The following is a 15,973-nucleotide window of genomic DNA, read 5'->3' as shown; positions in this document are numbered from 1 at the left end:
CAAGATATTGGTAATTACTTGTACTTGGCGGTCGTTCCCTGAAAGTACCTTATCTTGCTCCTGCCCTTCTGCAATAATATAAAAACGAAATAGAGTGTCTTCCAGTGTAGAGCCTCTTGTAGAATGTTAACATTTTAAGGTAGTTACTAGAACATGTTTCAGTATTCATGTTGCAAAAGAAATTTTAGGAGCATCTGTCAATATTTTCAATTGTATAACTGTGTCGAAATGTACGTACGTGTCATTCAACAGTATTGAGTTTGTAAATATTTCAAGAGAGATGCTCTTTTCAATTTATTAAATGCCACGTCAGTAAAGGGGCAATCTATGGGATCAAATTGAGGCAAATGCTCTGAATACTTAAACGTTACTTCCAATTGGTCAGAGAAATGCCGTTCTGCATGGTACAGTTTTAATGTTGAAACTGATAAGGCCTACAGATGCACTATTGGTTATTTATACTAAACACAAGCCTTAGAACAAAATGAATAGCACTGAATCTAAACAAAATTTGAAAGAGGTTTTGTTTTAATGGCTAAGTGCTGGCACAGAATACATTGACTTGTTTACTAACAGAGTTTGTAACCTTCGAGTTTTGTATTGTCATCACAGATGATAAGAGCTAATAAAGTTATTGCCAATAACAATGAACATGAAGGAGTTAAAAGTCTGTCTTGTATCAATTGGCCAAAATTGAAAACTATAATTGGTTAATGTGAGAACAAGGGGACATAAATTGCTGTATCCACTGTGACAACATAATCTGGATCTTAGTGAAACAAACTCAAATGAATACAGATAATATTTAGTTATATTTATTAGCTATTCTAGTTCCCCTCAACAATGTAAAATTGCCTTTGGCTATGAGTTTTAGCATTATTGCAGCAAGAGAGAATGAATGTAAGGTATTTCAGTGTGTACAAATATGTTAATGAATTTTCATTTTCAACAAGCAGGACTTTCTGGTTGTAGTGTTGCTTGCTGTAGGCATACAATTTTAAATGTATTGGACCTAATTATTGTTTCTATTGTAAACATGACTAGTGTTAGTGTTCATATAAAAACAGTAGCACATATTATGTAGCTCTACTTGCTGAAGAGTTACTCAGGTCAGAATATTACAACCTATTTGTAGCCCACCTTATTGGTGAAATTACTGTAGATGTGAAGTTTCATTTGGAACAGAAGCGCACAATAAAGTTTTTTGAGACCAGCAGAACTGCTTTTCACCCATGTATGTATGTATGTATGTAGGTAGGTAGTTCTAACAATTTTTCGTCCAGTGAGTCTTCCACCTAGCCTATGGTTTCAACACTATGTAGCAATGACAGACTGCAGGTAGATAATAGACGACCGCCAAGTGACCATCGGAATACATCGATGTTTCTTAACCTATCTGTTTCTGTAAGTTGATCATAAAATTAACCTTTAAGTAATATTACGCATGTTGAGTAATAAAAATAATCAAGTATATAGCTGCACATTAAATAGTGTTCCATGGAACTGAAGTGCCAAATAATTAAAGAAGTAAAACAAAGACCACTGAATAAGACAGGACACAATGTTTCTTGTAACAGGTGTAGTGCATTGTTACTAAAGACATTTTCAGAGAAAATATATATAATGTATGGTCACAAATTATAATGCAGTGTTTGTTAATGTTGTAACGTGCCTACGAAACATTTATGGTTGAAATTTACTGTTTTTTTCTGTAAAAGATAGATGAATTAAAAAAAATGCTAATGTTCTTCTTAATTTTGTGGGTTCCTTTGTTCCCATTACCTATAAGAGAAATATTAACAGTGAGGCTGTTTTGTTTTTCTGTACAGCATGGAGTAATTACTTTGTAGCTTACCCCAGAAGTCTCATCACTAAATAATATCAGTTACATGAATATTATAATTGCACGGTTAAAAATGCTGTACTGCATGAAAGACATGGTAATTCTACAGAGGGGCAGTTCTACTACCTTTGAGCTGTGTACATTTTTAAGTTACAGGCGAGTATCGGCTTTATACTGTAAATGTCTTGGTAAGCTTTCCAGTGGAACAACCAGAAATCTGTGTGCAAATTAACACCATGTAAGCAGTGTAGTAATGGTGACAGCTCTTTTCATATACAGGGTGTATTAAAACAAAACAAAAAAACTACATACACACAATGTTTGAGTGTTTGGGAGAGAAAAATAATGTTTTTTATGTGATTTCCTCTAAATTTCTTTTTTATAGTGGGAGACGATGTTGGTGTATGAAGCACTGCAGAAGAACTTGTTACCAGTTCAGTTGAATGCACAGTCATTATTCACACTTGGTTGTTTTGAGCAAGCATATTCCAGTTGTGCCATAATGTAGACAGGCGATACTTTCAGAAATGCACATGTACTAATAGTCACACCATCTCTTGAGCATTACTAACATCAAAACTTTAACGGATCAATATCAGGAACATGGTGCACACCAGTCACATGTAATGAAGTGTATCTCTATCTCCTCTGACCCCACAAATTCTTAGTAAATGTAGTTTTTTTTACGCAATGTATACAATTTTTTTAGGAGCAGCTTCATTTCTAATGAACCAGCTTTAAGCCCAAGCAGGCCTGAGAGTAACAACCTCAGGATAAAAGCAAGTAGCTGTACAGGACAGAAGAGTTGGAGCTTGACTAAGGTAAGTCAGAAAGTACCTTTGTCCTTGAATCACATTACCTGTCATGACTAGAGAGAGATAAACAAACCAAAGATAGTTCAACTGTTAAATAACCCCCCTTGCTACCCACACAAACTGTTTAAACATAGTTTCCATCATAAGCAAAAATTTACATTAAAAGGTGATGGGCACTTCCATTGAAGTTCAAAGTATGAGGTGCATCCTGAAAGTAAGTACCAAATTATTCTACTGCCACTGCAGCACTTGTGTTGTAGGTTTACACATTTCTCTGGTTCGTTATCTTTCCACAGTTGACACTGGAGCTAAATTTTGTTGTATTTCTATTTGTTAGTGATCATTCAAAATGTTTAAGACAACCTCTGAGCACAGTGACTGTGAAGTGCACTCTGTTATGTTGTGTTTCAACACACAGAACATTAAGCCAGCTGAAATTCATCAACTTGTAGATACTTAAGGTGAGAAAGTGCATGAGACTGTTTGCTCAACTTTCATGGTGAACCATGTATTGGGCAGCCTTCTGTTGTCACTGAGGGTATGGGTGAGAAAATGAATTAGAAAGTTCATGAAAACAGATGGTTCACAATAAGAATGTATTTCAGAAACTGTTTTGCATGACTCAGTCATAAATTGCTTAAATTTTTGTGAATTGTGTTCCAAAAATGCCTACAAAATTATGTACCTTGGCAGGGTTTTGACATTTCAGCACTGAATACAGTGATGAGGAAGATCGTGACTGGTGATGAAACTTGGGTTTTCCATGACACTCCAAAATAAAAACAACACTCTATGGAGTGAAGGAACTCACAATCCGACAATACTCCTCCTCCCCCCCCCAAGCCCAAAAAAAAGAAAAAGAAAAAAAATCAGAATGAAGTTGTCAGTGCAAAAAAATCAGGTGAAATGGATTCTACGACCAACAAGGCATTCTGCTTGTTGAATTCCTTCTCAGAGGTGAAACCATGAAAGCGGTATAATACTGTAAAACACCGAGGGAACTCCATCACACTATTCAAAACAAAAGATGCGAAATTCTCATTTGGTGGCACTGAAAACCTTACTAAACAGTTCACTTGGGAACAGTTCGACCACCTGATCTCACATCTTCTGACTTCCACTTTTACTTCAACATCAAGAAGGATGAAGGTGCTTCAACACCAATGATGATGTAAGAAAGTGTGATCAGTATTGGACGTCTTCACTGGTGGTATCTTTCTATGAAGAGGGCATAGAAAAGGTGGCTTACTGCTATGACAAATGTCTTAACAATGCTGGCTGTTATGTAGGAAAAGAGTATTTCTTCAAAAAAACAAATTTTGGTCTGAAGAAATGTTTTCATTAGTCCTTTTCCCCACAATGGTACTTTCTTTTCTGGCATGCCTTGTATATTTTAATGTCTTTTGGCGTACCAATGTGGGTATAAAAGTTGACAGAGAACATCGCACATCCTCTTCTTTACTGCAGTCACATAATGGGGATACACAAAGCCAATATGAATCACCTGTTTTCTATCAGCAGCCATGTTTGACCATGAGTTGTGTTAAGAATGTTGTTGAATCTTCTGGATCATACACAGGGTTATTCAGCTGCCCCTACCATAAAGTTTTATGGAAGCTGCAACATCTTCAAGAACCACACCCATGATTTTAATCTTCTCTCCTCCCTACATGCACACTGTTAGTCCTACAAAAATAATGAACAGGACCTTTTTGTATGAAAATTAACTACATTAAATTTTGTACTGGAATAAGTTTTTGTTGGTAACCACAGTTATTGTGTTATTCAAGAAAAATGCATTTGGGCCTCTAGCAAAAATGTACGCCCCCCCCCCCCAAAAAAAAATGGCTTCATTAAAGTTCCCACAAAAAAGTTCCTGTTCATTTTATGATGAATCTACATTGGAGATTTAGTAATGCAAAACATTTCGATCTGAGAATACTTTACGAGATAGAACGGCATTGACCTTGCATGTCATTAGGGTAAAGTTAATTTGCCGCCATTAACATAATATTTATCCGCCATTAACGTAAAATTGATTTTTCAGCACACTGTAATAAAAGACTCACTTCAGATGAATGGACAATCAAAGAGAACTCAAACAGTTATTTTAATAGTATTTGTAGCTCCAATGCAGCATTTACCGTGGACAGTCCCTGAGTCTAGACTCAGTTTTTTGTAGGGTGTACTACTTTAAAAAAGCACTCCGTCTTCAGGCCACACGTGGCCAATCAGGACAATTCGACCGCCATGTCATCCTCAGCTGAGGGTGAGGAGGAGCTGGCTCTCCCACTCGTTGTGATAGTTTTCTTTGACCAGAGCCGCTACTGTTCGGTCGAGTTGTTCCTCAATTGGCATCACAAGGCTGAGTGCACCCCGAAAAATGGCAACAGCGCATGGCAGCCCAGATGGCCACCCATCCAAGTGCCGGCCACGCCGACAGTGCTAAACTTAAGTTACCTGACTGGAACCGGTGTATCCACTGCGGCAAGGCCGTTGCCCCTACTACTTTTACATGATATTTTTGATTGTAGATTAGCTCCAATGGCTCGAAAGAATGGTCGTTTACCATGTTATGCACATTTATATTTTCACTACAACGACACAGCTGGTCCAATTTCGACTACAGGTGATGGTAGCCATAATGACGGTGCCAAGCGTCAATTGTACATTAGTTGCACCCAAGTGTGTAGGCATCACAGCATTCATGATATTTAAATTTGTTACTTCTTTGCTACTATATTCGCAATAAATTTCGCAGACAGTATCTGCATATGACGCTGAATGTACCTACAAAACTATATCATTGTACGACACATGTTCCAGGTGATACGTCATAAAAACTCAGGAATAGGTCAGACGCTGCATAGTACGGACGTGGACGCACGGCTGTAAATAAATGCCTGGGCAACGCCAAGTTTTTCCGCTAGTCATCTATACAGATAAAAAATCACCAATATTGTCCACCAGCGTATTTTTTAAAAACCTTTATTTTGTCATCCATTTTTTCCTGTAAAAATCGTAAATACCGTGCACCAATGTGTTTTTAAAAATCGTCTCTTATTGTCATATCTTTTTATATATTTATGTATGTATTTATGATTGAATTTGTGTAACCTGTGGCTGCAAGTCCCCTCCCTTTATGGGGGATCGAAATAATGAACAACGGAAAAAAAGTGTGGGTCAATTTCTTCCTCATTTTTCGGAACTTCTGATAATAGTAAATGGTTGGCTTTTTGAGGGCGTGGTAGGTAGATACAAGAGATTAGTGTAGCGTTAGAATTTGGGTCAGATACAGTGCCAGGAGGTTCTGTTTTTATCTGCCTAGCTTCACAGTACTTCACCATCTGCTAAGTGATGCGTTTCAATGTAAATGGTTTGTTCTGTGCTAGGTCTACTCTTTACTGCACAATGCTGTTCCTTCGATGCTATTAAAACCAGGATGTTAACAAAATATATGCTCAGTGGCAGACGGGAGTCTGCAGAAGTATTTCCAGAGGAGGGGTGGGGGGAGGCGCGTCGAGGTTGGAGTGCATGATTCTGAAACTGGCACTTTGTGTACAAATCAGCTGGTCAGTTACGAGGTGCATCAAGCTACAAGACCCTAACTCTATAAGCGCTAGCCCGCACCTCGTGGTCGTGCGGTAGCGCTCTTGCTTCCCACGCCCGGGTTCCCGGGTTCGATTCCCGGCGGGGTTAGGGATTTTCTCTGCCTCGTGATGGCTGGGTGTTGTGTGCTGTCCTTAGTTTAGTTAGGTTTAAGTAGTTCTAAGTTCTAGGGGACTGATGACCATAGATGTTAAGTCCCATAGTGCTCAGAGCCTCTATAAGCGCTACAACTGGTCAAAGCTAAGGTTTAGCAGTATTGTGAAGAATTCTTATCAGGAAGAGTATGAGTATACTGTGACGAATAAAAACTCTTCACTCCAAATTCCAGGGAGGGTTGGGGGCGATGGATGAAAGTGCCCCTTTGCCTCTCCTCCCCTCCCCACCTCCTGCCCTCCCCCTCCCCCACCCCCTACTCGACCCTGTGGCTGGCCCGTTCATTTTGAGAACCTTAGAGCTGCAGTAACCGTTCTGAGAAACTGTTCTAGATGTCCTTGCGCGTCGCTCTTACAACTCCAAACACCAGTGGGAATGGCGGTTATCGCTGAAACAACTGGTTTTCGGCTCTTATCAGTTTCTCCAGCTTCACTTTAACCTAATTGTTAAAGCCTGTCACAAAACCAATTCTTGTAAAAACCTATTTTCAGTCTTTAATTTACATTATTTCCCCTAATAAACGTAGAAAACGAACAAAGATTAAAAAATTTTGACTTTCTCAGTTTCTTCATTAATGGAATCAAAACGTTAAATTAAATACTTTATGGACATGGTGTCTGTTCTTTCGGACATGTCCGAAAGAACAGACACCATTGATGGCCTGCAGCCGTCTAGAACGAAATTAGAATTATATTAATACCGTCAGCTGCTCACGGGCGTCGATATATATCAACGAGGACATGTGAAAATGTGTGCCCCGTCGGGGACTCGAAACCGGAATCTCCTGCTTACATGGCAGACGCTCTGTCCATATGAACCACCGAGGGCACAGACGATAGTGTGACTGCAGGGACTATCTGGCTCACGCCTCCCGCGAGAATGACATTCTCACCTTGTATGTCCAAACACTACATTCGTAGTGTCCCACCCCAACACACTCATTACTTGTGGAAGACATTCTTACCAAGTACCGTAAGAGTTCGGGGAATATGTGTGCATCTGCACAGAAGAAGAAGGTCATGACCGGTATTGCCAGAACTATATACTTATATGGATCGGTGTCTGTTCTTTCCGACATGTCTTCCACGAGTAATGAGTATGTTGGAGTGGGACACTACGAATGTAGTGTGTGGACATACAAGGTGAGAATGTGAGTCTCACGGGAGGCGTGCGCGAGATGGTCCCTGCAGACGAAGTATCCGCTGTGTCCTCGGTGGCTCAGATGGATAGAGCGTCTGTCATTTTAGCAGGAGATCCCGGGTTCGAGTCCCGGTTGGGGCACACATTTTCACCTGTCCACGTTGATATTTATCAACGTTCGTGAGCAACTGGTGGTATTAATATAATTCTAATTTCTTTAAATTAAATAGTCAAATAAAACTTTGTCCGTTGTTCGCTGCTTCTCTCGAAATATGGCGAGTGCTTCTATACTACAGAAAACTACCAGTATTCTCCTATTGATTTTAGTTTTTAGTAGCTCTGCTCAAAAATTATATTGTAAGCGATTATCACAGCACTATGTGCGCATTACGCATAGTCCAGCGATAAACGGTGAAAACTGCGGCTGGAGAACTCTCTTTTTCGTTTTAATTTCTCTGTTTTCAAGGGCTACAAGCAGATAACGGCATACTACGTAGACACAGGCAGCAGATCAGGCACTTTCTATTTTTATCCCGAACTATGAATGATTTGTTAAATTTTAACTTTTTTCCTTGTATGATGTCGCAAGTCGACCAAATCGACCATTGTGCTTCACTCATACCGCATATCGTAAAATACACCCAGACTTCCAGATGGTGCCATTCTGTATTACAATTGACGTTCGACAACAGCGAGAAACTGTGTCAAGTCTCGCGCACTGCTTGTATAACAGGCACAATATTGTCTCAGCAATGCTGGACCAATCCATTTGTCGCTCGTTTCTGTCAGCAGTGTTATTAAAGTGGCATAGATCACTTTTCCCATTTTTCTGTAATAACGCAGTATTTCAAAGCTATGGAAATCTTAGGAATAAAAATTACTCGTTTTTTTAAAAAAAGGTTTATTTGAAAACTAAAAATTTTACGACTGCTGTGGCTAATTGATATATCTGTTTTTTACGTGGTTATCAGGAAAAAATAAAAAGATACTTGTTATAACCGAGAGCAAACAAATACCGAAAGACACCGGTTATTCAGAACTAAAATACCGATATCGTTTTAACTGATCGGTTTTTCTATCTCTAAACTGCAGTGTCGCCATAGAAATGTGTGTCGTTACATCATTGTCGATAGCAACTTCGAGACATGTGAGTGTTTATGCGCAATATTTGCAAATGGAAACACGAAGAGGTAATAAGCACCTGAGCGATAGAATTTATTTCACGGTCAGAAAAGTCGAGTGACAGACAATACTTAATCACTCTAATAGAAATTATATGGAAATCTGTGTAAAGGAAAATTTCCAGTACTTTCGTGGATTCCAAAACTGAAGCAAATTCCGGGACATCAAGGTAACATAGTCTTATACGGATAGTATTCCACGACTAACGTAATTGACCCACATACTGTACTAGTATACGGATAATATTACACAACTAACGTAATTCACCTGAAACTAGGTACCAAGATGTAGTCGTAAACGGTTAGTATTACACGACTTACGTAATTCAGCTGAAGTTAATTACAAGCATGTTACTGCAGTATTCACTACTGTACATTTCCCCTTTCACCTGAAATTATTTACAAACATGCAGTCGTAAGTAGATGTGTTCACGACTAACGTAATTCACCTCAAATAATTTACAAACATGTTACTATAACATTCGCTACTACTCATTACGCTAATTCACCTTCAGCCACTAAGTGCAAGCGCAGATCACAGTTATGATACGTGCACCATCCAAAAATTTATCAAGGTAGTAACTCAACACAAATTACAAACGTCATTGTGTGCAAAATAAATAGCATACCTCATCAGAAGAACATGACGGGTTTGAATCATTCCCACCGCAAACGATTAAAAATTCAGGCTCGCACACAAGACCACTTGAAAACTAACCAGAAAATCAGCTTAGTTGTAGCTTCGGTGGCTATCGCCTTTTCTACATTTTCCCCCTAAACTAGATAATTATGAAACGTAAGCAACTACTCTAAAATATCTGCGGCAACGGCCTTGCCGCGGTGGTTACACCGGTTCCCGTGAGATCACCTAAGTTAAGCGGGCGTGGTCGGCACTTGGAAGGGTGACCATCCAGGTCGCCATGCGCTGTTGTCATTTTTCGGGGTGCTCTCAGCCTCGTGATGACAATTGAGGAGCTACTCGACAGAATAGTAGCGGCTTCGGTCAAAAATACCATCATTACGACCGGGAGAGCAGTGTGCTGACCCCACGCCCCTCCTGTTCGCATCCTCCACGGATGATGACACGGCGGTCGGATAGTCCCGTCCCAGTAGGCCACTCGTGGCCTGAAGACGGAGTGCTTACAAAGCAACTACTCTCTAGTGCATGGCCATACTACTGAGACCTTGATGATTGGTATCAACAGCAGTTGGCAGTACACAAGGTTGGCTTACGCCTACTGGCGAATTTTGTGATCTGTCGTAAGCCTGCGTAAACACGTAGGGCCTTCCGTCTTAAGTGCAAGGATATCCATTTTGTTTTCTGCCGCGCGACTTAAGTGGAATATTTCGTTATTTCTGAAATTTTATAGAAATATATATCGTTGTATGTCCTCTCCATCGGTACTGAATTTACTGTAAAATTATTTGCTCACTTTTCGAAACTTCCGTTCATGGTAAATCGATACTATTTGAAGCTGTGGTAGACACGAGTCTAGTGTGCTTCACCTTCAGCACCTTCTGCTTCAGTCTCGGTTCCTATGTCGCTGATTTCACAACGAACAGTTCGTTGTCTACTGAGTATACTGTCTATTGCACGACACTATCCCTCCCACGCTGCTAAATTTAGGTCGTCGGCAAAATATGAGTACAGTGGAACAACGGCGTCAGCTGAAATTTCCCCAGGAGGTGGTGGGGGCACTGGTTGGGGTGGGGGTGTGTGTGGAGGTCTATTACTATGAAATTCACCCAGTCCAGACCGCCAAGGAAAAGAAACCTTGAGATTTGGAAAGGGTGTTGATCTTATACAGCTTATACTGCATATTTCGAAATTCCATCTCTAAGGGGGAGAAACAGGAAATGAAAGGATTTGTGAAACATGTAGCTATTAAGGTAATTTTGAAGCTAGACATACGAAAATTTGTATCTGGTTTCTAGGTCAGAGATAAAGAAATATGTGTTCCAGTATTATTGGAAATTTAACCTCTGTGAGGTGAAATAGTGGGTGAACGTTTTATTTTGAGATCAATAATTATGGAAGAACTATGAAAGTATTTTTAAGGCTACACCTACGAAAACTGGTATTTGACTTCAAGGTTACTAATAAGAATATACGTGTTTCATTGTTTTTGGAAGTTCAACCCTTAAGGGGATGAAATAGAGTGAGCTGGTGCGTTTCTGGCGCCAGTTTCCATCGATCGTCATTTTGATCTTCGAGTCGCGGTGCAAAGGACACTGATCCCTAACCGACTGTAGTAGTTCTCTGCGCGGCCCCACACCGCGCTTACACTGGACACAGTTACCAACAAATCGCCTGACATAGCGATATAGGTTGGGCCAAAACATGTGTTCCCGAACTCGGTTCAAGGTCTTGTGGAATCCCAAATGACCCCCGACCGCCGAATCATGAGTACCATGTTAACTCGTTCCTGTGGAATACAGACCTTCACTTCACCACGGTTGTCTCCCCCTTTACACAAGAGGCCCCGACAAAGGTAACAGCCAGTAACGACATCGCCATCCGCCAACTGCTGCCGAATCGGTCCCCACCTAGGATCCTCAGCCTGTTTGCCAGCTAAGTCGCAGAAGAAACCGGGTGTCTCGGAGAGACGTAAATTCACCCCAAGATCCGGCTCCACGTGGCCCTTGCCTTCCCCAGACTCTGCCGCGAACATACGGCTGAGAGCGTCGGCCACTGATATGTCGAACCCGGAGATAAATCTTCTCATCTTAACTTCGGCATGATTTTTAGCGAACTTATTAATCAAAGTTTAAGGGCTGTCACTGGCCCAGTAACTCACGGAGGCTCATTTGTTCAGTTCAGTTGTATTGCTCATCTGTTCTCCAGATAAGGTTGTGTAGTTTATGTCTCAGAATATTGTCTGCCGTTGATGTGTGTTGTGTTAGAGATAACTGGCAGCGGTCAACGCTAGCATGCTAGGAGCAGAGCACCACGGGGGCAGAGAGATATTTAAGGCCATGTCCTCTCCTTTACATCTCGGGTTGTGTTGTCACTTTTGCGTGATTCCATCTTTCCGGTGGAGGATTATAGCATCCGAAATTCAGTTGCATTCCAAAGTTGAGTATATTTCTATGTCATTCCCTGCCTCGTGGATCTCTCGTATTGATTTGAATCTTTGGTCCGCTCGCGTCTATCGCTAATTCACACGAAATATTGAAGCAACCTCATTTTAGGGGTATTGTCATATGGTCATGTTCTAGTTGTAACCATTCTAAGAATATTGTTGATTAATCAACTGAGTAAGCAAATTTGAAGATCGGTTTGGTCAAAATTAAAGCACCTCCTTAATTGTTTTAGTCATTTGTATATAGTTTTGTTTAGGAAAGTTGGCTAGCCAGACGTTAAAAAATCTGTGTTCTTAGGCTTAGTCTGTTTCTCGGCTGATTGGAAGTAATGAGAGTTCTGCTGCGAATTCTATGGGCATTTGCACTATTTAAGTAAAGCTTTACCTAAGTATATTTACCCAGTCATATTCAAATTTCAAGTTTTACGGGTCTTGTTCCGCTTAAAGAAATTTATTTATTATTTGTCCAACTGATCTGGCCTTGTAAGGTAGTCTCCTGTATTATTGTGATTGTGATTTTATAATGCTTTTGATTGTAATAAAATGTGTGACAATTACAACGGATTACTATTGTGATTTTGGTGTGTCACTACCATAACCCATTTCATAGAGGATGAAATGTTTCATGTAGTAATCAATTATGAAAGCATTTTTAAAGCTAAATATATGAAACCTGAATTTGGCTTTTCGGTTGAAGTAAAAAAAATACATGTCTCACTGTTTTTGATACATTCAACCAGTAAGGGGGTGGAATATAGGATGAAAAGTTTTATGAAAGTAGTTCAGTGTGAAAGAATTTTTAAAGCTAAATCTTTGAAAATTGTGTTATTGAAGAATACGTGTTTCACTGTTTTTGGAACTACAACCCCCAAGGAGGTGCAATGGGGGCACACGTATTCACTGACTCATCGCCTTGCAGCCCAACCTGCAATGTATACGAACTTGAAATTTGATGAAGGTGTAAATCTTACGCTGTAAGCATCATTTAAGAATAGATTGTTCGAGAGTGCTCAGAGCCATTTGACCCAACACCTGTCGGCAGCCGAGGGTTTCAATTAACTATCATTTATTCTAGAGAAGCTGCAAGGTCGTCAGTGGCGCCTGTTCTTTCGAGAACAGTTACTATCTTCATATATATAGTTAAAGGCTACCCAGCCACTGACCGTCTGTGCGAATGGGCACAGGTTGCCCGAACTCATACGGGAATCGCCACCTCAGTGTGCGCTAGAAATGAGTGGGTGGGCAAATACCTATTAGGTACATTACGTATGTAGATTGTGGACAGTTGGAAATGTGGGTCTCACGGGAAGCGCGCAAGGGATAAGTCCCTGCAGTCGTGCTATTCATTTGTGTCCTCGGTGGCTTAGATGGATAGAGCGTCTGCCGTGTGAGCAGGAGATCCCGGGTTCGAGTCCCGGTCGGGGCACACATTTTCAGCTGTCCCCATCCAGGTATATCAACAACACCTGTCGGCAGCTGAGAGTTTCAATTAATTACCAATTGTGAAGGTGATTCGATGAACCCTTTGCCAGGCACTTAAATGTGATTTCCAGGGTATACATATCGATGTAGATGAAAACTCGTCCCGTGGCGCACGTGCACAAAATAATTCATACTGCAGAATGCATGCAAACATACTCGCCGAAAATACTGACGAATGACGAGTGCAGGCTGCCGAGTGCTGCATATCCAGATTATTAGACAGATCGGCTTTTCCTGCCAAGAAGAACAGGGAATTGCTATCTAGGAACAATTCGAGCTAGAAGAAGGGTTGGTAAGTACTCCCTGAATTGCAGACTAAACGTAAATAACGAAAATACATTTTAGGTGAAAAAATTGGTCAAAACATAACCCTTGGTCCTCCATATTGGATTAGCCGTTTTGAATATTGAAAATCTAACTTCAGATTCGTGTTGATCGACGTTCAGAATACACTCCTGGAAACTGAAATAATCACACCGTGAATTCATTGTCCCAGGAAGGGGAAACTTTATTGACACATTCCTGGGGTCAGATACATCACATGATCACACTGACAGAACCACAGGCACATAGACACAGGCAACAGAGCATGCACAATGTCGGCACTAGTACAGTGTATATCCACCTTTCGCAGCAATGCAGGCTGCTATTCTCCCATGGAGACGATCGTAGAGATGCTGGATGTAGTCCTGTGGAACGGCTTGCCATGCCATTTCCACCTGGCGCCTCAGTTGGACCAGCGTTCGTGCTGGACGTGCAGACCGCGTGAGACGACGCTTCATCCAGTCCCAAACATGCTCAATGGGGGACAGATCCGGAGATCTTGCTGGCCAGGGTAGTTGACTTACACCTTCTAGAGCACGTTGGGTGGCACGGGATACATGCGGACGTGCATTGTCCTGTTGGAACAGCAAGTTGCCTTGCCGGTCTAGGAATGGTAGAACGATGGGTTCGATGACGGTTTGGATGTACCGTGCACTATTCAGTGTCCCCTCGACGATCACCAGTGGTGTACGGCCAGTGTAGGAGATCGCTCCCCACACCATGATGCCGGGTGTTGGCCCTGTGTGCCTCGGTCGTATGCAGTCCTGATTGTGGCGCTCACCTGCACGGCGCCAAACACGCATACGACCATCATTGGCACCAAGGCAGAAGCGACTCTCATCGCTGAAGACGACACGTCTCCATTCGTCCCTCCATTCACGCCTGTCGCGACACCACTGGAGGCGGGCTGCACGATGTTGGGGCGTGAGCGGAAGACGGCCTAACGGTGTGCGGGACCGTAGCCCAGCTTCATGGAGACGGTTGCGAATGGTCCTCGCCGATACCCCAGGAGCAACAGTGTCCCTAATTTGCTGGGAAGTGGCGGTGCGGTCCCCTACGGCACTGCGTAGGATCCTACGGTCTTGGCGTGCATCCGTGCGTCGCTGCGGTCCGGTCCCAGGTCGACGGGCACGTGCACCTTCCGCCGACCACTGGCGACAACATCGATGTACTGTGGAGACCTCACGCCCCACGTGTTGAGCAATTCGGCGGTACGTCCACCCGGCCTCCCGCATGCCCACTATACGCCCTCGCTCAAAGTCCGTCAACTGCACATACGGTTCACGTCCAAGCTGTCGCGGCATGCTACCAGTGTTAAAGACTGCGATGGAGCTCCGTATGCCACGGCAAACTGGCTGACACTGACGGCGGCGGTGCACAAATGCTGCGCAGCTAGCGCCATTCGACGGCCAACACCGCGGTTCCTGGTGTGTCCGTTGTGCCGTGCGTGTGATCATTGCTTGTACAGCCCTCTCGCAGTGTCCGGAGCAAGTATGGTGGGTCTGACACACCGGTGTCAATGTGTTCTTTTTTCCATTTCCAGGAGTGTATATATATAACACTTAGTTCATGCAAATTGAAGTAATAATACAACTAAAAGTTTTCCCTAAACCTTAAACTTTTTTTTTCGAGAAACGATTTTCTCTGAACGGCATGCAGCATAAACTAAAAATGGTTCAATCGCTTAACTTCTACATATCACCCCGAAAAGTACACACTTTTCTTAGGAGCTTATACCTATAATATATCACATTTGTTAATATTAACCAATTTTTGTTAAGGCATAAGGAGTGAAACAAACCCCCAAAGTTCGAATTAGGACCGTATCGTTAAATTTAAGGTTGTTTCATTGTGGTTAGTTATGAGCTCCCATAAATTTTATGTAATATCGACTGATGTTACCCATTTTTAATTTCAGAGAAGTATGAGCTCCCATTAATTTAATGTGGTATCAACTGATGTTATCCATTTTAGATTTCAGGTAACATCTGAGAGGCCACACTGCACGCAGTCTGCGTACTATAGACTTGTAGGGCCTTGATCAAATCATGATTACCGCACCATTTTTTTTTACTGAAACTCTAAAATAAATCTCATAGTATGATCACTCGTAATTCCCAAACAGATCCTTCGAATGTATTTTCATTGCCTCAAATAAATTTCCAAATGTACCATTTTTTGCTCATTTGAATGAGAGCCTGGCCGTAACGACGGAATATAGTCACGAGATTTTTTTTTCGGAGACGATGTACGTTCGCGAGAAGAATTTCGTTCTGCGGGTGTCGATGTACATTCGACAGATATTACTGTGTGTGTGCTACTCAGTCGAGCCATTTGAGTGTA

General features: G+C 41.7%; 1 long non-coding RNA gene and 1 other non-coding gene across 2 annotated transcripts in view; both read left to right on the top strand.

Moving 5' to 3' along the window:
* Nucleotides 1–32: 32 nt before the first annotated feature.
* The window catches only part of LOC126109380 (uncharacterized), a 124,221-nt gene continuing 108,280 nt past the window's right edge, over nucleotides 33–15,973 (top strand). The window contains exon 1 of the long non-coding RNA XR_007523682.1: nucleotides 33–139. This is a non-coding gene — a long non-coding RNA (uncharacterized LOC126109380). The remainder of the gene's footprint in view (nucleotides 140–15,973) is intronic.
* Nucleotides 13,177–13,250, top strand: Trnat-ugu (transfer RNA threonine (anticodon UGU)). The gene has a single exon. It is a non-coding gene; the product is annotated as a tRNA-Thr (tRNA).

Source organism: Schistocerca cancellata, chromosome 12 (genome assembly GCF_023864275.1).
Source record: "Schistocerca cancellata isolate TAMUIC-IGC-003103 chromosome 12, iqSchCanc2.1, whole genome shotgun sequence".
NCBI classification, from domain to species: domain Eukaryota; kingdom Metazoa; phylum Arthropoda; class Insecta; order Orthoptera; family Acrididae; genus Schistocerca; species Schistocerca cancellata.
Note: the sequence above shows the minus strand (reverse complement) of the source record. Positions and strands in the feature narration are given on the sequence as shown.